The 23,426-nt window shown below is 42.5% G+C and overlaps 1 protein-coding gene and 1 long non-coding RNA gene across 10 annotated transcripts in view; one reads left to right on the top strand and one right to left on the bottom strand.

The window, feature by feature from the left end:
* LOC115090886 overlaps window positions 1-10,188 on the top strand; it is a 21,202-nt gene extending 11,014 nt beyond the window's left edge. Inside the window, exons 3-4 of the long non-coding RNA XR_003856540.1 lie at window positions 8,236-8,397; window positions 9,917-10,188. This is a non-coding gene — a long non-coding RNA (uncharacterized LOC115090886). The remainder of the gene's footprint in view (window positions 1-8,235; window positions 8,398-9,916) is intronic.
* Window positions 1-23,426, bottom strand: part of RECQL5 (RecQ like helicase 5) — a 129,894-nt gene that overhangs the window by 41,149 nt on the left and 65,319 nt on the right. The gene's annotated exons all lie outside the window — the stretch shown is intronic.

The following is a 23,426-nucleotide window of genomic DNA, read 5'->3' as shown; positions in this document are numbered from 1 at the left end:
GCCACGGGGATGGAAGAAGGGGGGGGAAGGGGAGAAAGGGAAACGTATCTGCAGCTGGGGAATCTAAAGGAGGTTATATTTTGGGGTCAAACATGTATCTGATAAGGGAACATGACCCGGGGACTATGATTTTCAAGATATTGGGAGTTTCCAGATAATAGATCAGATAAAAGGTGCTGAAATAAATATCAAGATACACTAGCTCCTCTAAGTGGTCTCCAAGGTCTACCACCAGGTCCGGTTTCAAAACAACAAAATACACAAATTACTGGGTTCCTTAAATCTCATGTCTAATGTACATAATGCCACCAAACCAGCTGATTCGGTCTGCCAAACGTCAATCCAAACAGCTAGAACCACCAATGTCAGTTTAATAAGCTTTCTATAAGTAAATTTAACAATTGTAAAAATAAATAAATAAATAATAAATAAAGAAAGAAAGTTAACACTTTTTTCTCAAAACCTTAAACAACTAAACAAGATAAAGTACTGTTTTTAAGGAATGTGGAAAGGGAAAACCTGAGACTGTACAATACAAAATTTAAAATTTTTGTAGTTTTCAGGCTATCACGGGAAAAGCCCTTTAATAAATTCACCTTCCATGAGTGTTTAATGTAATTAAATAACAGCCAGAATTTCTTCCATATTTCAATGCCTTCCAAAGAGACTTTATAGCACCTGGACAGACGGCTTTATCCCGGCCCAAGAAAGTCCTTATCTTTAACGAAAGAACGCCACCAAGGCCATGTTTCACTGTGATCCATGCTGCTTCAGGGCCCACGCTTGAGAAGACTTTCAGCGACTGCCATCCGCTCTGACCTCTGTGGGCGGTGCTATCGAGGTTTTCCCTTTCCACATGCTTAAGAGCAGTACTTTACCTTGATTAGTTAAGATTTTGAAAAAGAAGTAGTAAATTAAAAAAAAAAAAATGTTATTTAGAAAGTTATTAAAACTGACAATGGTGTTGGATTGTAATGTACATGCTGTACATATACCTGACAAATAGCAATTGGGATATATAATGAAAGCTAGACCTGTTGGCAGACCTCAAGGTCTGGAAGCAGACACTGTCTCAAATGCACAATGTGCTGACTTTATAGGATTAACTCATTCTATTTACATTCCTGCAACAAGTTGGCGTGTTTAAAAAAAAAAAAAAAAAGCAAGCACTGAAAGTTTTTGCCATTGGAACCATCCAGCTGTAGCCATTTCATTTTAATTTATTTATTTAATGGGTCCTCTTGCTTGTCTGACAGCAATGCAATGGCGTTTCTTGCACCACCGAAGATTTCAAATCCTGAAATCACTGAGCAACACACCCACACATACAACTTCATTTTAACAGTGACCTCCCATCCAAAGCATAGCTCAAAATGGCACATGTGGAGATTACCACACATTTAAATCCGCATTGGGTAGCAACCAAAATGATCAATTAGTTCCAAATCATTGAAGCAGCATGTTTCTAACTGCCTAAAGCATTCTGGGATTTATTGCCAGAACGCTCAATAGGAAAAAAATAAATGACAAGACAACCTTGAATGCTCTGGAATAAGAGATACATAAACAAGACTGGAAGAGCCTTTGTTAAGAGGGCTTAGAAAAGGTTTTGGTTAATCCATAATACCTTCCCCTACTAATCCTGAGGTTAGGCCGCCTGCTTAGTAAGAATGAAATAAGATCAGTTTGCAGATTCTCCTTCCATGCGATTCCAAAGTTTTCAAACTAGAGAGACAGTGCGCAGCCTAGCAAAATTGGCAATAAAACTAAAGAGTTCCCGGTGCTTTTGGTGTGGGATTAGTCGCAGGAAAGAAAGTTGCAATCTCTCTCTGGCTTTCCACTGCTGCCCAGTAAGTACTTTAGGATCAGGATCAGTTTTAAAACTTTCTGGCGCCCAGACACGCACATAGAAATGAAGGACATGTTGGAAACTATAAAATGACAGGCTGCTATAGATAAATCAAAGATCACACCCCGATGATTTAAGATGGGCAGAGATCTGTGGTTGGCTCTCCTGAATTCCATCCTCACATTATGCTGTTAAACACATTTTTTGTGGTTACTCTCGGGTTTAGGAGTTTTTGTGAGCTCCTAAATTTGAAGCCAACTTAAATAGCTTTTTAAAGATAGCCTTTGAGAACAGGACTTCTCTGCATGCACGAGGGTCTTGCGATATATAATGCTGAAGTGACACTACAAATCGATATATTACATTAAACCGCAACAGGACATCAGTAACACATCAACCCTTTGCTTCCTTCCTGATGTAATCCTCTGTTTATTTCTGTTTTCATACTCCAGTGTCCTTCTGCTTCTCCCCATCTCATGCCAGTTTACGCCACAATTACAAGTGCTTCCAGAAACAATTTCTGGATACATTTTTTCAGATGGTCCGTAGGTCAATCAGGCCTACCCTACATAATTTTTCAGATGGTCCGTAGGTCAATCAGGCCTACCCTACATAATGCACCAAAGCCATATGCTATTATTGGGCTCATAGAATGGATGTGTCGACTTTTTCTGGGATGCAAGATAAAAAAAAATTCTAGGAACAAAGTTTGCAATATACTGCAATACAAAATTTGGCCACTCATTTTAATTATTTCCCCTCTTCCCTTTATAAGCCACTGCAAGATCCTGCTGTGTGTCAGGTAATGCAATCTTGAAATACTTTTCAAAAACCAAACCAAAACCCAGATGATATTCTGGCTGTGGCAGTTGGTGGTTAGTGAGCTGACAGGGCAGCAGTCTCCAAACTTTCATTTTTTTTTTCCAGCGATCTGGAAGCGAGCAGCAGGAACCAAAGAGCAAGAGCCGTGAAGCTGGCTAAAACTGCATCCTTTCCCAAGCAACAAACTACCAAAGGAGTGAATCCAGGAGAGGAAGGCCACCTGCTCGGACAAGGCTCAACAGGGGTGCATGTGGATGCCCTAAGTTGCAGAGATAGCATGTCAAGAGGTCAGCTGACAAATCGGTCAGCGGGGCACCGTAGCATTTAAAGGCAGTGAAAGGCAGGTATGTGGGGCACCGTAGCATTTAAAGGCAGGTATGCGGGGGCTCCGTAGCATTTAAAGGCAGTGAAAGGCAGGTATGTCAAACCAAGGTGGTCGACTGGCAGTTGGCCAGTAAATGAAGTAGCATTATTTGGCGACATGTTTACTCTCCCACAGGACAGTGTCCAGTGGAAACCAATGACTGTGAGTCTTTCCATTTCAAGAAATATCTAAGAGCACTGACTGTACAATCAGTCAAGGGAGTTTCTTAATTTGGGGACTGGGAGTGTTACTTTGAACATTAGGATTTTTTCGTCACTTGAATGTTTAATTTTGTTAATTAGATCTGATTATTTAATTCAATTGATTCTTTGACTGACAATTTCATTGGCCACTTACTGGATCCTGGATAAAACTAATTACAGTGAACTCTTTGCAATTGTTCTTAGCCAGTTCGTTACAATATTTCACAAGTCTGAAATGGTAGTCAGTCACAGGTATCGAGATTAGAACATAAGAACATAAATTGCCATACTGGGTTAGATCAAGGGTCCATCAAGCCCAGCATCCTGTTTCTAACAGTGACCAATCCAGGCTTTAAGTACCTGGCAAATACCCAAAAACTAAGAATATCCCACGCTATTGATGCCAGTAATAGTAGTGGCTATTTTCTAAGTCCACTTAATTAATAGCAGTTAATGGACTTCTCCTCCAAGAACTTATCCAAACCTTTTTTAAAACCCAGCTACATTAACTGCACTAACCACATCCCCTGGCAACAAATTCCAGAGTTTAATTGTGCGTTGAGTGAAAAAAAGAATTTTCTTCTATTAGTTTTAAATGTGCACATGCTACCTTCATGGAGTGCCCCTAGTTTTCTATTATCCGAAAGACTAAATAACAGATTCACATTTACCCGTTCTAGACCTCTCATGATTTTAAAGATCTAGATCATATCCCTCCTCAGCCGTCTCTTCTCCAAGCTGAAAATTCCTAACCTCTTTAGTCTTTCCTCATAGGGGAGCTGTTTCATCCCCTTTATCATTTTGGTCTCCCTTCTCTGTACCTTCTCCATCAAAACTATATCTTTCTTGAGATGCAGCAACCAGAATTGTACATAGTATTCATGGTGTGGTCTCACCATGGAGCGATAAAGAGGCATTATGACATCCTCCATTTTATTCACCATTCCCTTCCTAATAATTCCTAACATTCTGTTTGCTTTCTTGACTGCCACAGCACACAGAGCCAACAATTTCAAAGTATTATCCACTAGGATGCCTAGATCTCTTTCCTGGGTAGCTCCTAATATGGAACCTAACATTGTGTAACTATAGCATGGGTTATTTTTCCCTATATGCATCACCTTGCATTTGTCCACATTAAATTTCATCTGCCATTTGGATGCCCAATTTTCCAGTCTCACAAAGTCCTCCTGCAATTTATCACAATCTGCTTGTGATTCAACTACTCTGAATAATTTTGTATCATCTGCAAAATTTGATTACCTCACTCGTCGTATTCTTTTCCAGATCATTTTATAAATATATTGAAAAGAATGGGTCCTAGTACAGATCCCTGAGGCACACCACTGTATACCCTTTTCCACTGAGAAAATTGACCATTTAATCCTACTCTCTGTTTACTGTCTTTTAACCAGTTTGTAATCCAAAAGGACATCGCCACCTATTCCATGACTTTTTACTTTTCTTAGAAGCCTCTCATGAGGAACTTTGTCAAATGCCTTCTGAAAATCCAAATACACTACATCCATTATATACTATATCTACATGTTTATTAACCCCTTCAAAAAAGTGAAGATTTGTGAGGCAAGACTTGCCTTGGGTAAAGCCATGCTGACTCTGTTCCATTAAACCATGTCTTTCTAGATGTTCTGTGATTTTGATCTTTAGAACACTTTCCACTATTTTTCCTGGCACTGAAGTCAGGCTAACTGGTCTGTAGTTTCCCGGATTGCCCCTGGAGCCCTTTTTAAATATTGGGGTTTCATTAGCCACCCTCCAGTCTTCAGGTACAATGGATGATTTTAATGATAGGTTACAAATTTTTACTAATACGTCTGAAATTTCATTTTTGAGTTCCTTCAGAACCCTGGGGTGTATACCATCCACTCCAGGTGATTTACCACTCTTCAGTTTCTCAATCAAGCCTACCACATCTTCTAGGTTCACCGTGATTTGGCATCTCCCTAACATCCTCTTTAGTAAACACCAAAGCAAAGAAATAGTTTAATCTTTCCGCTATGGCCTTATCTTCTCTAAGTTCCCCTTTAATCCCTCGATCATTTAACGGTCCAACTGACTCCCTTGCAGGCTTTCTGCTTCGGATATATTTTTTTAAGGTTTTTACTGTGAGATTTTGCTTCTACGGCCAACTTCTTTTCAAATTCTCTCTTAGCCTGTCTTATCAATGTCTTACATTTAACTTGCCAGCGCTTATGCTTTATCCTATTTTCTTCTGTTGGATCCTTCTTCCAATTTTTGAATAAAGATCTTTTGGCTAAAATAGCTTCTTTCATCTCACCTTTTAACCATGCTGGGAATCATTTTGCCTTCCTTCCACCTTTCTTAATGTGTGGAATACATCTGGACTGTGCTTCTAGGATGGTTTGGTTTTTTTTAAACCATGTCCATGCCTCTTGCACACTTTTTACCTTTGTAGCTGTTCCTTTCAGTTTTTTCTATTTTTCTCATTTTATCAGTTTCCCTTTTGAAAGTTTAGCGCTAGAGCCGTAATTTACTTACTGTCCCCTTCCTGTCATTAATTCAAATTTGATCATATTATGATTACTATTGCCAACCGGCCCCAGCACCATTACCTCTCTCACCAAATCCTGTGCTCCATTAACAATTAGATCTAAAATTGCTCCTCTCTCATCAGTTCCAGAACCATTGCTCCATAAAAGTCATTTATTCCATCCAGGAACTTTCTCTCTCTAGCATGTCCTGATGTTACATTTACCCAGTCAATACTGGGGTAATTGAAATCTCCCATTATTATGACTGCACTACCAGTTTGGTTAGATAGAGATGACAGAAAACTGAAGGTTGTCTGGGAGGCCAAGTGTTTTAACTTCCACTGATTTATCCACCCCCTTAAATTTGTACATTAGAAAAATTGGCATAGTTTCTGATGCACTACAAAAAAAAATCTGCACAGCTATGAAGAGAACACATTAGGTATAGGTATCCTATTTAAAAGGGAAATCCAGATTTCAACATATCAAAATATGGAAAAGAAATTCTGAATTCTTCAGACTTGGAAGCCAAAAAACTACCAATCTGTACAAACGTTCATCAATGTTTCGATATAAAAATCTAATTATTTAAGCATTTCCCCCCCTTGCTGAGTGATCTCAGGATCACAGTGTCCAGCCTTTTCAAAAACTGGCTGCACTTTTAACTACTACTGTCATAATGGATCCTTACATTTGATATTGCTTCATGATGGTTTACGCTATGGTAAATCTGAGGTTTCGGTTTTTTTTGATCCGCTTAGGGAACAAAATGGGGAAGTTGGTAAAATATTTAGTCAGATGATATGCTGTCTATAGTTTGGTAAAGGAGCTTCAACGTCTATGTCGCCTGCTGGAGTTAAAGTTTCACAAACAGTGATCTGCATATTCTAGAGCACAGAATTCAGAATTTGTGACTATTAGTTGGTGCCCAGAATTCCAAGCAGGACCGTCAGAAGAGCTTTTTGCCAGTGTGGATAGAAGAAAGAAGGTGTTTAACATTTGAAAAAGAAAAAGAAGCAGCTCTGCTTTTAGGTGGCAGAAAATACCTCGGGTCGCTGTCAGCTCTCAGCAATTTCAGTGAACGACTAAAATGGTAATTTATCAAGTTTTCTAGGCTTTTTGTACAATTCTGGTCGCCGCATCTCGAAAAAGATATAATTGCGATGGAGAAGGTACAGAGAAGGGCAACCAAAATGATAAGGGGAATGGAACAGCTCCCCTATGAGGAAAGACTAAAGAGGTTAGGGCTGTTCACCTTGGACAAGAGACGGCTGAGGGGGGATATGATAGAGGTCTTTAAGATCATGAGAGGTCTTGAACGAGTAGATGTGAATCAGTTATTTACACTTTCGGATAATAGGAGGACTAGGGGGCATTTCATGAAGTTAGCAAGTAGCACATTTAAAACTAATTGGAGAAACTTCTTTTTTACTCAACGCACAATTAAACCCTGGAATTTGTTGCCAGAGGATGTGGTTAGTGCAGTTAGTATAGCTGTGTTTAAAAAAGGATTGGATAAGTTCTTGGAGGAGAAGTCCATTACCTGCTATTAAGTTCACTTAGAGAATAGCCACTGCCATTAGCAATGGTTACATGGAATAGACTTAGTGTTTGGGTACTTGCCAGGTTCTTATGGCCTGGATTGGCCACTGTTGGAAACAGGATGCTGGGCTTGATGGACCCTTGGTCTGACCCAGTATGGCATTTTCTTATGTTCTTATCCCTGGATATGGGGAACACCCACTGCTTCAATGTTACAGTGATCTTCTGGCTTGGAAAACTTGAGGACGCTCTGAGCACTTGCTACAGGGAGACTGAATACTAACAGCACATGGTTTGCTATCTCCCATGACTGCAATGTGGGATTTACATTTTTTGTTGGCCTACATACTTTATCTTTCTTTAAGCATTAAGATATCCTAGGGAGGAGGGAAGGGAGGTAACATTCATACACACACATATGATGAGAATATTTAGTGGCATTTGTGTGTCTGTACATGTGTTAATTTCAAGATGTGTATACAAACGAATGAAGTGCTTGTCTGTGGGGAAGAAGGGCAGGTGAGCGAAGTGGTGTCAGAAGCACAGTGTTGATATCATTAAGGCATTCTGATTTAAGGACCATGATGACGGACAAATCAACCAATTCGTGTTTAGTGATGTTTAGCACATTTTTGTGATCGCAATCTGAGTTTTGAAACAAGATCCTTACTCACCATTTTTGCATAGAAAATGATATGAGAACAAACCCTCTCCCCCAGGAGTCTCTTTCTTGTGAGGGTAGCTTACATTTCAAAAAGGAGACTGCAGTCACAAAAAAGGTGCATAAGCCATGGCCCAGGATGTGGATTGCTAGGACAGAATAAAACTGGTCCATTTCAATTCAACAACCTATTCATGTACCTAAATGTTCTTCATGCAACCATTATAGCAGCAATTAAATATGTAGTACAAATCACCCTCTCTCTCTCTTTTCTTCTTTAGAATGATATAATACAAGATTTGGGAAGCAGGATAGAAATGGCTTCCCAAAAACTGTCCCAAGACCTGAAGACAATTGGACAGAAATTCCTGAGTAAGATTCAGGAACTCCCTCAGTCAGGGTTCTTCAACATTATTCGTTTACCGTTCTTCTTCTGTTCATTGGTAAGTAGTGCTCAAGATACTAAGGAAAGGGTTTAAAGGGACACATGCCACCTACAGGCCAAGGACCAGATATTAAATATACTTAATTTCAAAGAAACAGTTTAAACATGTTCTCATAGATCAGTGAGGTCTGCTGTTTAGATGATGCCTTGGATTTTGATACGATTTGGTATTTTGTCTGCATGGATTAATATGTTCTTGGAAAATAACAGTCAAACTAGTTCTAGGTGAAAACATTTTAATGGACTAACTCAGTACATCTGGGGCTAATTCAGTAGCCTGGAGAGCATAGCTCAGGAAAGCTAGTCACAGGCGTAATGAGTTAGTTCAATATTTTGTTGACCTAATTTCTACATATTCACGTGAATTAACATTGCGACCACAAGATTTTGCTAGGGAAATAAGTAAAGGCCTCCATACACATCATGCTTATGCCACAATACAATTTTGTCTAGACTTTATTTAATGAGCTCCTTTTTCTTATTAAACTCTAAACCAAAGCTCCCCCGCTGAATAATGCTATGAGCTTCCTGGGATATTAAGTTCCACATTTAGCCTCCCAGGAACTTTTGTGATCTTGCCCCTCTTCCAGCGGAGTGGAACTTGGCTGTTACTAGCATGGAAGGAAAAATGATCACCTCTCCCCCCACCACAATTCAGACAAAGGGACTGTGGAACTGGCTACCAGCAGCAGGTGTGATATAAGGAGAAATGGATGGTAGATCCACAATACAATGGGCACTGCCCAAATTTTATGCCCGAGGTTCAGTGGGAATGGCACAAAAGAAAGAGAAAGGAAAAGCTGCCCTGAAGAGCACCAGAGTGTATTACACGCTGCCGACACCACTCTGTGTGTTTTAGAGGGCAACTTTCAAAGCCATTTATGCAGACTAATAGTGATTGCCACGTGTACACTGGTTATCTGCAAGTTGCCCTACTTCAATTAAGGCCAACAGAACAAGGAGTGTTCCGCAATGCTTGTACCATTAGCCTCATTTAGGGGAGGTGTTCTGGAGGGGTAGGGGAGGAGAATGTTTGGGACAGGATAGAAAACTAGCATGTTTAGATTATATTTTCAAGTCTACGTGCATTATTTTCCGAAGATGTTCTTATCTGCCACTAAGAACAGTTGCAAGTGTCTGAGTACTTGATATCCATGACAAATTTCAAAATGACTCTCACTTGCCCACAAACTTAAAGGTGATACAGAGTCCTTGAGTAAAAAAGGCACCTACAGATTTGGCTCATGCGGAGAGTGTGAAAACTGCCCCCTTCCGCCTCCCACCCACCCACTAGCCCTTTCAGCTTGAGTTTATTGAACAGAGACAGCAGTAATGAAATTATCCTCTCACATTTCTGTCTCTAGATGCCCCAATATGAAGTTAACACAGGCAGCAGCATCTTCTTCTTGCTGCTTTGATGGCAATTAACCTCTGTTTGTTTCCAGTAAACCAGAGTTTCTCTTTGCATGTTAAACAGAAGCTGATCAATTGCTCTCTTCTCCCGTTCCTCTTCCTAGTTGCCGTGCTGCTGATGGTTGTAATCGCCTGCAGCTACAGCTGTTGTGGGTGTAATAAGAAACACAGGCTCATCAAGGTTGAGCCAACCCCGGATGTATGAAGACCCACAGAAGATGTTCCGAGGAAGCAGCTGGTCCTACCTGCGTGGGCTGGCACTCAAAAGAACCAGCTCCCTACCACCGTCCTCCAATCACCACTGTTATGTCAGCTCATTCAAAGTCACCTTAGTAACACCATTCAACAGAAACAACTGGTGAGAGGGGAAAAAAAACCAAACCCAAAAAAACAGAGTCTCGTTGGGATGTCTGCCACAGTCCGTCTTTAGACCCCCCCAAAAAAAGAGACTGCTACTTTCTAAATGACTATGCGCAAAACAAAAAACAAACATTAACTTAGCATCCAAATACAAGAACTATAAAAAAAAATGTTAAAGATACTGGAATAACTGCAAATAAAACCATATTTACATTTTCTTTGATGACAGCCAAAGAAAAGAATAATCAGACGCAAACTCTGTGGAGGAACCAAGGATGAATTTTATATCTCTGTCTTCCACTAGTTACATTTTTCACTTTACTATTTCAATCCCTTATCATCGGATTTTTTAAAATTATTTAAAGAGACTGGAAATACATTTTATGGACATGACAACTAAAAACAGGATCACCTCTTTCAGTTCTGATTGTGGGGAGAAAAACTACTTTTTTCAGGAGATTGCAAACTAAATATTTCTTTTGAGATTTGTTTTATGAGGAATTCCACAATTTATTGTTCCTACTGTGTACTGTACATTTGGCAGTACTTATATTTTTATTGGTAAAATGGAAGAATTTTAAAAATATAAACAAGTTATGGATGCTAAGATCATCCTGACAATGTCATTTACTATTTCAATCCCTTATCATCGGATTTTTTTTTTAATTATTTAAAGAGACTGGAAATACATTTTGGGGTAGATTTTTAAAAAGAGCGCGTTCGCGTACTTTTGTTTGCGCACCAGGCGCAAACAAAAGTACGCTGGATTTTAGAAGATACGCGCGGCCCATAGGCCGCCGGCGTGCGCAGAGCCCCGGGACGCGCGTAGGTCCCAGGGTTTTTGGAAGGGGGCGTGTCGGGGGCGGGACCCGATGATGCAGCGTTTCGGGGGCAGGGCGTGGTGTTTCAGGGCGGGACCGTGGGCGTGGCGCCAGCCCGGGGGCGTGGTCCAGGCCTTCGGACCATCTCCCTGGGTCGGAGCACGGGGCGCGCGTAGATTTACGTCTGCTTCTCGCAGGCGTAAATCTACGGACAAAGGTAAATCTACGCGCGCCCCGTGCTCCGACCCGGGGGGCTGGTCCGAAGGCCTGGACCACGCCCCCGGGCCGGCACCACACCCACGGTCCCGCCCCCGAAACGCCACGCCCGCCCCCGAAACGCCGCGTCATTGGGTCCCGCGCCCCCCCGACACGCCCCCTTCCAAAAACCCCGGGACCCTGCGCACGCCGGCGGCCTATGGAAAATAGGCGCGCCGGCGCGCAAGGCCCTGCTCGCGTAAATCCGGGCTCACATCTTTAAGTATATAAGAGGCAAAAAGCTTTAATCTACATCCAAAACCTGCACTAACCATTTTAAGGTGCAAGAGAAAAGGAAAACCACTGGATTTGTATTTTTCTATTTTCCTAAGTCATGAAAATGAAGAATTTGACTGTTTTCATACTACCTGTTTGATGAATGTAAATATTCTGAACTGTTTTGTATTGTGATAGAGATAAGATTGTATATAATAAATATCTGAAAGGTTGATGCTATCTGTTCAATTGTATTTTCCTGACTATTCTTTCTGGCTGTCAATAGCTTACTGAACTCAAGTCCTTTTAATGGCAGTATGTAGTATGGTAAAAGTGTTTTTATCTGATAATTTTCTTTCCTCGTGTCCTGCTAGACCAATCCATTACCCTTTGGATTTCCTCATTCCTCAGCTGCCAGTCACAGAGATCACACACCCCTTATGCAATCAGTCTTTTGCATAAAAGGGGGAGTAGTCAGTGGCCCTGGTCAGCAGCCTCAGTCAGAGTAACCAGACAAGAAATCTCAAGTATGCCCTTTCTTTCAGTTCTTATTACATTTTTTATGATCGCTTGAGATCATCCCCTCCTCAGGGGAGGGCAAAGAGGGAGCATGGAGAGAGAAAGAGAATTGAGGGCTAGGCCCTTGTCCAAGCCTTTCTGTAGAAGGTCCAAGATTTGCAATACATCCATTTTCCATGGTCAGATTCCATTCTCTTGACAGTCCACCTCAAACAACCTCCAGATTCTGACATAGGCTAAGGAGATTAAGTTTTTACATGCTTTCAGCATTGTGGCCAGTATGGATATTTCTTGCTAGTATCCTGTTTTGAAGTCACACCTTCTCAAGAGCCAGACCATATCCCAAAGATGGAGAAGGTTCTCCTGTCTGTACCAGGCCCTGTCCTGGCTACTCCTGTTCTCAGGGTTGCCACACACTGTCTTATCAGGCCTTCTTCTTGGTCAGACCAGGGTTGCCGCCATCATTTTTATAGGTGGCCTTATCTTCTTTATCCTTCCTTACATATCAGTCACCAAGATGAGAATATTAACTGAAGACTGACCTTGTGTATCAGATGGAAGCAGGTCACTGTATCCTTGGATTCCACATTGCAATGACAGACTCCTAGGTCTGGCCTGCACCTCCTGACAAGATCCTTAAAAATATCTTCTCTTCCTACCAGATGTCATACTGCTAACTGGGACCCAGACTGGGTTAACACATGTCTATTCTTGAGCCACGCATAGTCTTTAATCTTGGCCAGAGAATCCTCTGTAGTATTCTGATGACCCTCGATTGTGCTTTGTTCAATAGTTCTAGTGCTGCCTCTTTTAGCCCAGCTTAGATGGGCCAGTATGGCCAGAGATCAGAGTGTCCCCTTGGGCGGTCATTACTCTGCTTTCCCAATGGGGTGATGCTCTGATACCAGGTAACCTCTTTTTCTCCCATCCTGACTACTTAACAGTGTATATTAGGGTGCTTTGAAAAGGTTTTTTTCTATGAAACCAAACTAGTTGAGTAGAAAATTCATTACTGCACCGTGAAACTGCTCTAAATAGAGTTGTAAAACTATTCAAGATTGTTGGCATGCCAGAATAAGTTGAAATGTTAGAATGTAGGTCAAAAGCTAAAAAGTATGTTGAGTTCAATATGACATATCGTTCCTGCCTTTACATTTTATTTATTTAGCATTTTTTTATATACCGAGGTATAGCAGAGTTGCCTTCACTCCAGTTTACATTTATAACAACCTGTTACATTAAAAAATTTAAAATTTAATTTTAACAATAAACTGAGAACTGGCATATAATGTAGTATAAACAAAACAAGATATACAAAAGGATAGCTACATTGAAATATCTGAGTTCAAATCATAAAAGGAGACATCTGTAGCTTGAAAGCAGGAGAGATTGTGATAGGGAGGAGATTGAATGTTAGAAGGCTATGGGATTATATTTTAAGATCATTGTGCGTGCTGTCATTAATAGTTTGGCTGAGTAGCCAGGCTTTAAGGTCTTTTTTAAAAGATTTTATGTTTTTTGAACGGTTAGGTAATGAGGTAACGAATTCCATCACTTTGGGCCAATGATGGAGATGGCTCTGTTTCTGGTGGAAGACAGTTTGGCATGTGGAAGTGATGGAATCACTAGTTGAAGTTTTCTAGTTGTTCTTGTTGTGCGTAGAGAACAATGGATATGTATGATGTGATAAAGGGCAGTGTAGTCTGCTTTATAAACTGCTTTATGAAGTATTGAGAGAACTTTGAATTCTATTCTTTTCTCTATTGGGAGCCACTGTAATTGGTTGAGAACAGGTGTAATGTGTTCAGATTTTCTTTTACCAGTCATGAGATAAAATTATAATTCCAACCAATTAGGAAAATGTTATGCAAACAAACTAGCTTATTGGTGTGTAAATTGGATGTGGCTATCTATTTAATTTGGTGTGTATTTAATCTGGCAGTGCTCTCTGAGACTACTAGCAAGTCAATTCAAAACAATCTCACACTCTCCTGAAATATTACATATTTTATCTAAAATAAAGTTCTTTCTTAAGATGCCAGTGTTTAAGCATTTATTTATAGAACCATAACAAGGGTCCTCAGTCTGAAATGAGGCACCCTGAAGTCCCTGCTCATTCCTCTTAAATCTAGTATGGGCACATCATCTTTGCCCTTCCTTGGCCCCACAAAGTAAAGTGAACACACACTCTATCCCTTTCCTGGTGGCAGGATTGGAATTATTGCTTCTAAGTCCTGTATCCTTTGCAGGGATGCTTCTACTACAAACACTCTGAACTGCCAAACATGGGGGAAAATAAAAAATAAATCTGGAGCTGGGGTGGCATCATTGTGCAAGTACACCTTTAAAGTTATATTTGGAAAACATTGGCTCACTAAAATATGGGCCACTTCCAAGGAAAGTAGAGTTAAATTGCTGCCTTGACTTACTGGCTGAGGGGCTTAGAATATTTTATTGGGCAGAGTAGCTACCATCCACAGCTTCAGGTGGGTTGGTCCTCAGCCTCTTGGCCCTACAAAAGGACTAGAATCTCCCTCTAGATACCTGTGACGTTACCGACCCAGCCTCCTTGCCCTTATGCTGGTACTTTTTTATTTTATTTTTATTTATTTATCGAGTTTTATATACCGTCGTTAGGTTTCGCCATCACAACGATTTACTAAGTTTTGATGTTTAACAGGGTGTTTAAAAATTCACGTGCTTGTTAAAATATTTATTGTAGGCGTTATAAGATAGTTCGGTTGTTGAACTGTACAGGTTAAATTACGTGCTTTGGATTGGTTCTACATGTTTATATGGGTCGGTAGGGAGGAAGTTATAACAGAGTCATTGGCTGTTGGTAGGCTTTGGTGAACATCCTAGTTCTTTTTTGAAGGTTTTCTAAGTCCTCACATGTTCAAATGACCTCTTTCCTCTGCCTGCCTTTGTGGCTTGGTTTTGCCTAAGTCCTTTACTAGATTCTCTAACTTCACCAACAAGGAGCCCCCTCTCCGCTCCCAAACGGGAGCTTACACAGACATGCCTTAGATGCTGAGTCCGCTGCCCAATTATGGAGCCACAGTAGTCTTCTAATTGCCATCTCAAAGGCAATCGACCTTCAGGATAACTTGACCAGGTCATACAATATATGTGCCAAAAAGGCTACCGCCAATTCTCTGGTATTGTTGAACACAGCTTAGGGTAGCTTGAGCTAATAACTCCAGAAAATAGAGTCCTGAATTGTCATGTCCACTGTGGAGAAGGCCTGCTTTAGAACCACCTCTGTCTTCCTTCCTGGGGTCCCTCAAGGCCCCCAGGAAGGAAGGGCACCTTCTTCTATGGGATGGTGGTTTTGCGAGCCATGGCTGACATGAGCATGTCCACTCTTGGGAAGCGCAGCAGCTAATTCTTCTCATCCTCAGGGAGAGGATATAATCACTCCATTATCCTGCCGCCTTTGAGCTGCCCTGAGAGAAGTTCCATTCTGACAGTACCATCCATCTTAGGACCTCATTTAATGAAATAGTTCTTGTGGGCTTACTAATGACCTGTAAGATATAGGTTGCCCTCCGACATGTCCTCTGTTTTAGTGTTTGCTGTTTTCAAGGCTGTCTGAATGCTGGTGATGAAGTCTGCAAGTTCTTCCTCAAAGAGCACTGTCCTTCCTGAGAACTCCTGGGTACACGCGGCGCAGATCTGACTGCCAGCCATCCTTCTCCTGGAGTCTGGCGCGGTGGTCATACCAGGCAAATCCCTCCACTTCCACATCTCCTGTGAGCAGTTAGGGGCTCCAGTTCTGTTCCCCAAAGATCCATGGTCTAGGGATTTTGCACTTGCCATAAAGCCCATCTTCTACATAGCACAGAAAGCCTGGTATATTACGAGGACAAAATCAGGGGAAAACCCTCTAGGGTGAACTCCTGCCATATCCCTAAGCTGATTCTAGAACAAAGCCCTGCTATGAGTCTATCATACTGTTCCTTTGGGCTGCTTCAGTTTTCCCTTCCACAAGAGGAGCTACCGAGTCTACTTGTCCTGGAATGAGACCTTTTTCCCCTAGGGTAAGGGAAGCAGCATACATAGCTGATGTTTCACCCCTCCCGAAGCTCTTCCCCTACATGAGAAGAGATACAGTTATGCCCTTCCCAGGTGTCCACATCCGGTTTGCCATCACAAGATGGGCAGAAGGTGCCTACCTTACTGGGCACCTTCCAAGTGCCAAGGAGCTGCACCTGCAGCCACAGAGTATGTTTTCAGCTGTTAGCATCTCACTGTATCCAGCACAAATTGTACTTATATAGAGAATCCCCACAAATCCCAGCTCCAAATCCTCTGCACAGATAGCTTTAGCATTTCTAAATAATTGTAGCAAGGTTTTCACTGTGCCATTCAAGCACACTGCCAATAGTTAGCCATTCTAGCAACTGCATTTTTTTGCACAATGTGGTGCTACTGCTGGTGTACGGGCCTGCCTTAACCCCTGCTGCGGCTCGGTGCGGCCTACACTCTCTTCCTTTTCATGTGCTTCACCCTCTGGCTTACTCACCACCTACCTAATACCGCTGCTCAATGCTGCTGTGCTTTAGACCACTGAAGTCCTCGCTCATATGGTGTAGAAAAACTCTTGCTTTTACTTAGTTGTATTCACCTCAGTCTGAGCAAAGCAGAACACTCAACAACCAAAAAACGGGGGCAGGGAGTCAGAGACAGCGAGCGTGAGAGAGCTCAAGCCCCAGAACAAAACTCTTTCTGATAAAGGCAGGTCCCTCAGGATCACCACTTACTAGGGAAGGAAGTCAACCTAGGAGGGATCCTCAGACCCTCGCAAACAAGGATCCAAGCCCTAGGTACCTACAGCCAGAAAGAAATCTCTGGGAGACAGCTGCACTGGGAAAATCAACCCTGAGAGGTTGCTATCCCAGAAGCTAGTAAACTCCACCAGCCAGGGTGCAACTGATGAATCTGGGAGTAAACAATGAGTTATTCTACCCATGTTTGCAGCTACCTCTGCCTACTTTCCCTTTTATGCAAAAGAGTAACATCATAAGTGGGGTGTGACCTCTGTCTCTGAAAGCTAAGGAATGGGGAAAACCCAAGCAGGTCTAGCAGGAAGAAAAGGGACTGCTGCTCAGCCACCAGGCTGACCCTGCAGGTACACTTTCAATATTAGTGCTGGGATAGAAACTTGGATTCTAACCTTCAAAAAAATGTACATGAGCAGGCACGATTTTGAAAATCTAGAATCAAAAGTAAATATCATTGTGTTGTAAATAATGATTTCTCCTTTTTCAATGCAAAAATAAAAGAAAAAGAGGTTATTTGACTTTTCTTCACCTGCCAACCAACGGCAGTGCAAATGAGGTGCCACTTTCAGCCCATAAAAGGCTGACAGTTTCTCCAAAGCACGGGTGGGAGAAATCTTTTGGACCCAATGGCTGCACTGAGGGCCCAGTTCAGGTGTGTGGGGGAGGGGATGGAGCCAATGAAAGTCCCTCCTGAGTTTCATTCCAGTTTGAGGAGTTACAACTGCCCGAGAGTCAAGTGGCGACACCACTTCCAGATGTGGATGTCCCTTTCGGGCAGCAGGGACATGCTGTTGCCACTGTGTGTCGGGCGCAGTCTTGCTGTTGCAAGCCAGATCAAAGCCTCCCATGAACTGGATATGACCTGCTGGCTGAAGATTGCCCTCTTTAACATGCAGATTTTGTGCTTTTAGCTGTAAAGAATGTGAGTATAAAGTACACACATTCCCCCTGCTTGTAGATCCACAGTTAATTTTAAAATTGTCCCCAGTCTTAACATACCTGAAAAGAGTGATTAAAAATTCAAAGTGAGCATAAAGTCAGATGCGAATGGAGACTGCTCTGAAGGGCTGGGGGAAGATGAGATTTTGTGCCAGGGATTTTAAAAATAATTCAAATGCATATTGGAGTTAATATTTCAGGTTTCAGACTGACGAGAAACCACCTATGTCTACAATCAGAATAAACCTACCCTTCATATCAACATCCTCACAATTCCTCTCTGCTCCTCCTCCTGCATCAGGTCATGTGATGCACTCCAGTCCACCATCTGTCTTTCAAACACACACACAAAACCTCCCCTAAATACAAAGGAGGCAGGAGAAATGGTAGGGATGAGGGCGAGACCAGAATCCAGCACACTGGGCATAAACCAAGCCTTTCAATAGCAACTATCGCACATAGGGCCTCTGACCTGCTAAGCCTCACCCACAATTCTGAAACAGTGTCGGCCCTGCAAGGTAATAATTGACTAGGGCACAGACAGAGATTTGTTTCTGGCATTAGGAACTTGCAGAGGCTTTGTATATTCAGAGAATATTCAGAGAAAAGAATCCTCAGAAAGTCCGACTCTTCTGTGGAAAAAGAAAACAGCAGGAGCAAAAGATCACGAGCAAAGACAGTGTCTTCAGGTAATAACAGAATGCTTCTTGTCTTTGATTGTTTTCAGTGGAATATGGCAGCTTTCCAAGCAGCTCCACCAGCCTGCAGTTGTCGTCTTTGACTCCTTGTGTTGTACTGCTAATATGGTTGCTGCCATCACTTTGGACATTTATAAATCGGGGATCTGTGTCCAGCCACCTCGGAGTGCGGGGAGGAATGCTAGTAACAAGGGTCTGCCCATTCAGCCTGTGCTCAAGCGGTGTCTGGCAGTCAGTTGTTTTTTAGATTCTTATTTAAATGTTCTGCTCAGTTACAGCAGCTGAGCAATAACAGTTACTGTGTTCAGGGCTTGGGGGTAGAATCAATCAGGGGCGATGAAATGCACTGTAAGGATTCCAAACCAGCGGAGCTTTGTGAGCGTGAAATGAACTGCGTGGATTCCTTGGATCCTCAGTGGTGCCAGACGGAGGGAGAACCAAGATAAGCAGAGTGAAATCTCCAGCTTCGTAAGAAGCACTCAGTTTTCACTGGTTCACTTGGTAAATCGGGTTTTGTGGAAAGGGGAGGCTAGAGCTTAGAAAGCAACAAAATTGCCTTTCACCAGCAAATTTCCTGGAAAGTTATTTCATCTAATTAATAAGTAAATAAATAAGGCAGAAGGAAAAATACTACATGTCGAGAGGGCGGTGGCAATTTGTATCAATACATGCATAAGTCACACCAGTTTTCAAAGCAATCTTACACGCGTAAGGTCACTTTAAAAATTCTCTCACCAAAAATACCGGATACAATTACACTTGCTGACTGTTATGCACACGGAAATCTTCTGTCAAAAATCTACACACATACTTCTGAAAATGCAAAACAGTCTGCATGTAAGGGCAAACACTTTCCCAGTCCTGGCCCCGGGGAACATCCTCACTCAGTCTAGGTGAAAACGTAAGCACATAACTTTACCCACATATCGGGCAGGTGAGGTTGTAACGAGCCATTTCCATGGGTAAAACACCGTTTTACCCTCGAGAACGCCTTTGAAAATTACCCTGGAAATGCACTGCTCTGCTCTTGCATTTCTTCAGGAATGCACCGGCTTGCTATATATTTTTAGAAAATGCTTTTATAATCATTTCGTGTGTCCATCTGCCATCATCTCCCTTCTTCAAAGCGGAGCAATTTTCAAAACCAGCTCTCCGCCTCCCCCCCATCCACCAAGGTTCAAAATGCGCAGATAGCTTACACCCACGAAAGCTGCACAACATTTTCAAGAGGGGAAAGCCTACGCCTCCCTTTGAAAACTACCTGGGTACCACTGGGCTGCGGTCTTTACACCTGCTCTTTTGTGCGGGATACATTTGGCTGGGAAAATGCAATGTATGCCTGCTCCTATATTATGAGAACTATGTTAGATCTAATTCTCAGTGGAACTGCAAGAGCTAAGGGTGGTGAATCCGCTTGGCAACAGTGACAATGTAATTAAATTTGACATAATCGCAGGAGGGTGAATACGAAGGGAAATTACTGCAATAGCTTTTAACTATAATAAGAGCGAATATGATAAATAAGGAAATTTGTTTAAAAAAAACAAACACTAAAAGAAGCAATTACTACTATTACTTAACATTTCTATAGAGCTATACAACATACATAGCACTGTACAAAAAGACAGTACCTGCTGAATAGAGCATACAATCTAATAAGATAAACATAGAGGGCAAGAGACTTGGGGTATTTCATAAAGCAAGACAATGGTTACAAAGAAAAGAAAGTTAGTTAACAAGACTAAAACCAGACAATCAGGCATAAGATTTAAAAGCGGTTTCAGAAAGGTGGGTCTTTAGATGGGATTTAATCATGGCAAGAGAGGGAGCCTGTTGCACCAGTTCAGGAAGATTATTCCAACCACACGGTGCAGCCAGGTGGAAAGCAAGGAGTCTGGAATTGGCAGTAGAGGAGAAGGGCACAGATAGAAGTGACTTGTCCCACGAGTGGAGTGCACGAGGAAGGGTGTAAAGAGATGAGAGAGGCGAGGTAGTGAGGTGCTGCACAGTAAAGGCATCTATAGGGGAGAAAGAGGAGCTTGAACTGTGTGCAGGAGCGGATAGGGAGCCAATGCAGTGACTTCAGAAGAGGGGGTTATGTGAGCATAGAGCCTTTGGCAACAGATAAGTCATGCAGCTGAATTTTGGACAGATTGCAGTGGAGAGTGATGGCTTGCTGGGAGACCTGTGAGGAGCAGGTGGAGATGAGAGTGGATAAGGATTCCGGTAGTGTGTTCAGAAAGGAAAGGATGGATTTTGGCAATGTTATAAAGCAGTGGTTCCCAACTTGTGGTCCACAGACCCCTAGGGATTCGCCAGACCATAATAGGGAGTCCGTGGGAAGTGAGCAGGGGTAGAAGAAAGCCCAAGCTGCAATAGAGGTGCGATAGGCCGCTGGCACATCCCAGCCAAAGAAGAGAGGAGGCGGCAGCAGGGCCATCTGGGCACCTATCTCGCCAGTGGCTGAAGTCAAAAAGAGGCCCAACAGGCCACCGGTGCATCTATCCCACCAAGGGACCCCCACAGACCCCAGGCTATAAAGAGGAAGAGGCCCGGGTGCGAGTCTGTGAGCAGCGGCGGATTCACATTGTCGGACCGGCCCGGGTATTCGCCGCCCAGGACACATCACGTGGTCTGCTGAGCGCGGCTCTGTCACGGCCGCACACGGCAGACAACGTGACTGGAGCGATCGGCCCACCGGGAGATGCCCGATCCCCCGATAGGCCAATCTGCCCCTGTCTGTGAGTGTGAGAAAGAGGGAGCATGTCTGTGTGTGTGAGAAATAGCACGTGTCTATGAGAGCATGTGTGCATGAGAAAGAGAGCATGTGTGTCTGAGAACGAGTGTATGTGAGAAAGCATGTGTGTGTCTATGATTGCAAGTGTGATTGAGAGAGAGGGAGTGTGTGTGTGTGTGTGTGTGTGTGTGTGAGAGAGAAAAAAAAAGAGAGAGCAAGCAAGCACATGTGTGTATGGGAGAGAGAGGGACCATGTGTGTCTGTGATTATTAAGGTGAACATGTATATGTGTGTATAAGAGAGAGGAGAAAGATTGTGTGCTCCCCTCCTAATCCACAGCAATCTCAGAGCGACTGGAAATCAAAAAGTTCCCAGGTATGGAGAGTGGAGAATATTTTAATCCTTATTAGTTTTAATTGTTGGCTATTATTTGATGTGTCTGATGTTTTGAAATATTTTATTGGTGTCTGGTAAATTTAAAAATAATTTATGAGTTTTTAATTATTGGATGTTCTAAATATCAGTTTTGAAATATTCTTTTTATTAGTATGGTTTTACTACTATTGATATTTTATATTTCTTGATTGTACAGTTTGATGATTTGTGAGGAATTCGATGTTTTGTTTTTCCATTGTTGCACTGCAGTTTCCTGTTCAGTTTTTGTCTGCATGTTTGTCGTTATACTTTATGTCCTCTTTATTTTGTATTTGGCAAGAGTCTCTGTGTTTTTCATGTGTGACTTAGGTGAAGTATTCTGCTAGCATGTAGTTCCTATGTAGGGGACCTACAGCAGCTGGACGTGTTCAATTTTCCTAACAGAAGGTATATTGGTGTTTTAGGGCCTGTTGTAATATTTGCAGTATTGCCTTTTCATAGGTAGAATTGCTACTGCTTGAATCAGGCAGTTAGGGTGTTATGGAATGGCAGGCTTCCTATAGGTCCCAAGTACATTTTGTATTATTCAATGTTCCTGGTAGTGGAGGGAGTTTGTGTTGTTGTTAATGAGGTGAAACCAGAATTTGATTATTATTATTATTTTTAATATGAATGGTAAGGGGAAGTGTCCTTGTTCTACTCTGCACTCTTTGCTGGGGGAGTTTCTATGAAGGCAGGGTATTGTAGAACTGGAAGTGCAGATTTTTTTTTTTACTGATTAATGCACTTGAATAATTTTGGTGGTAGTTTTCTTAGATGGTTGAAACTGGCCAGGGGTTTCTTTGTTACTTAGAAGGTTCTTCTGCTAGAGATGCCACCGACATACATGCCCAGCACTTTGTGATAATGGAGCAACCTGTGCCTGTTACTTTAGAAGAGGGGTATTTTATCTCTGCGTGTATGGAATTTGGAAACAGGCAGGTGGACCCCTGCCAAGACTGAACTAACCGGGTGGTTTTCCCTGTTATAGATGATTTTCTTTAAAAAATAATAATATAAACAAATACCATGCTGCAGAGGGAAGAGAGAGGTATATGTGCACCAAACCTCTCTTTATCTCTCCCTTTTAGTGCTGCGGGCCTGTCTCAAACATCCCTCCTTCCCCCTTTCCCACTATTCTCCTACACTCTGTCTCTGCTCCATAGTCTATCCCAATCAGACCCCCTCTCTTTCTCTCTCTCCACATGCCCATCCTGCAAGTCTCTCTCTCCCCCTTCCACAGTCCTTGCCCACCAGTCTCTCTCCCCCTTCCACAGTCCTTGCCCACCAGTCTCTCCCTCCCCCCTCCACTACTGCATCCTCACCAGTCTCTCTATTCCCCTCCACCTGTGTCTCTATCTTCCTCCACTAATCTATTCCTATCAGTCTCTCTCCCTTTATCCAACCCCTCCAATATCTCTCTCCCCCCTTCCACCAGTCCATCTCCACCAAGTTTGTCTCTCTCTTTTAGTACATTTCCACTAATCTGGTGGAGAGAGAGACAGTATCTTTCTCTCGCTCCACCAGTCTTTCACTCTCTTTTCCTCTACCAATCTTTCTTGCCAGTCTCTCTCTCCACCAGTCCATCCTGATCAGTCTCTTTCTCTCCCTCCCTCCACCAGTCCATCTCCACCTTTCTGCCTCTCCCTCCCTCCACCAATCCATCTCTGCCAGTCTGTCTCTCTCTCCCACCCAGGGTCAGTGCTATCTTTTTTGCTGCCTTGTGCAAAAAATTACTGTGCTTCCCCCCCCCCCCCCCCACCCCCTTCCAGTTCATTCATTCTCTGTCTTGGCCCCACCAATAAGACCCCCAGCTCCCTTTAAAAACTGACACCCCCGGCCCCCCCGTACCAATGGCTGGTGCAAGGGTA

Source organism: Rhinatrema bivittatum, chromosome 4 (genome assembly GCF_901001135.1).
Source record: "Rhinatrema bivittatum chromosome 4, aRhiBiv1.1, whole genome shotgun sequence".
NCBI classification, from domain to species: Eukaryota; Metazoa; Chordata; class Amphibia; order Gymnophiona; family Rhinatrematidae; genus Rhinatrema; species Rhinatrema bivittatum.
This window is presented reverse-complemented; position numbering and strand designations above follow the sequence as displayed.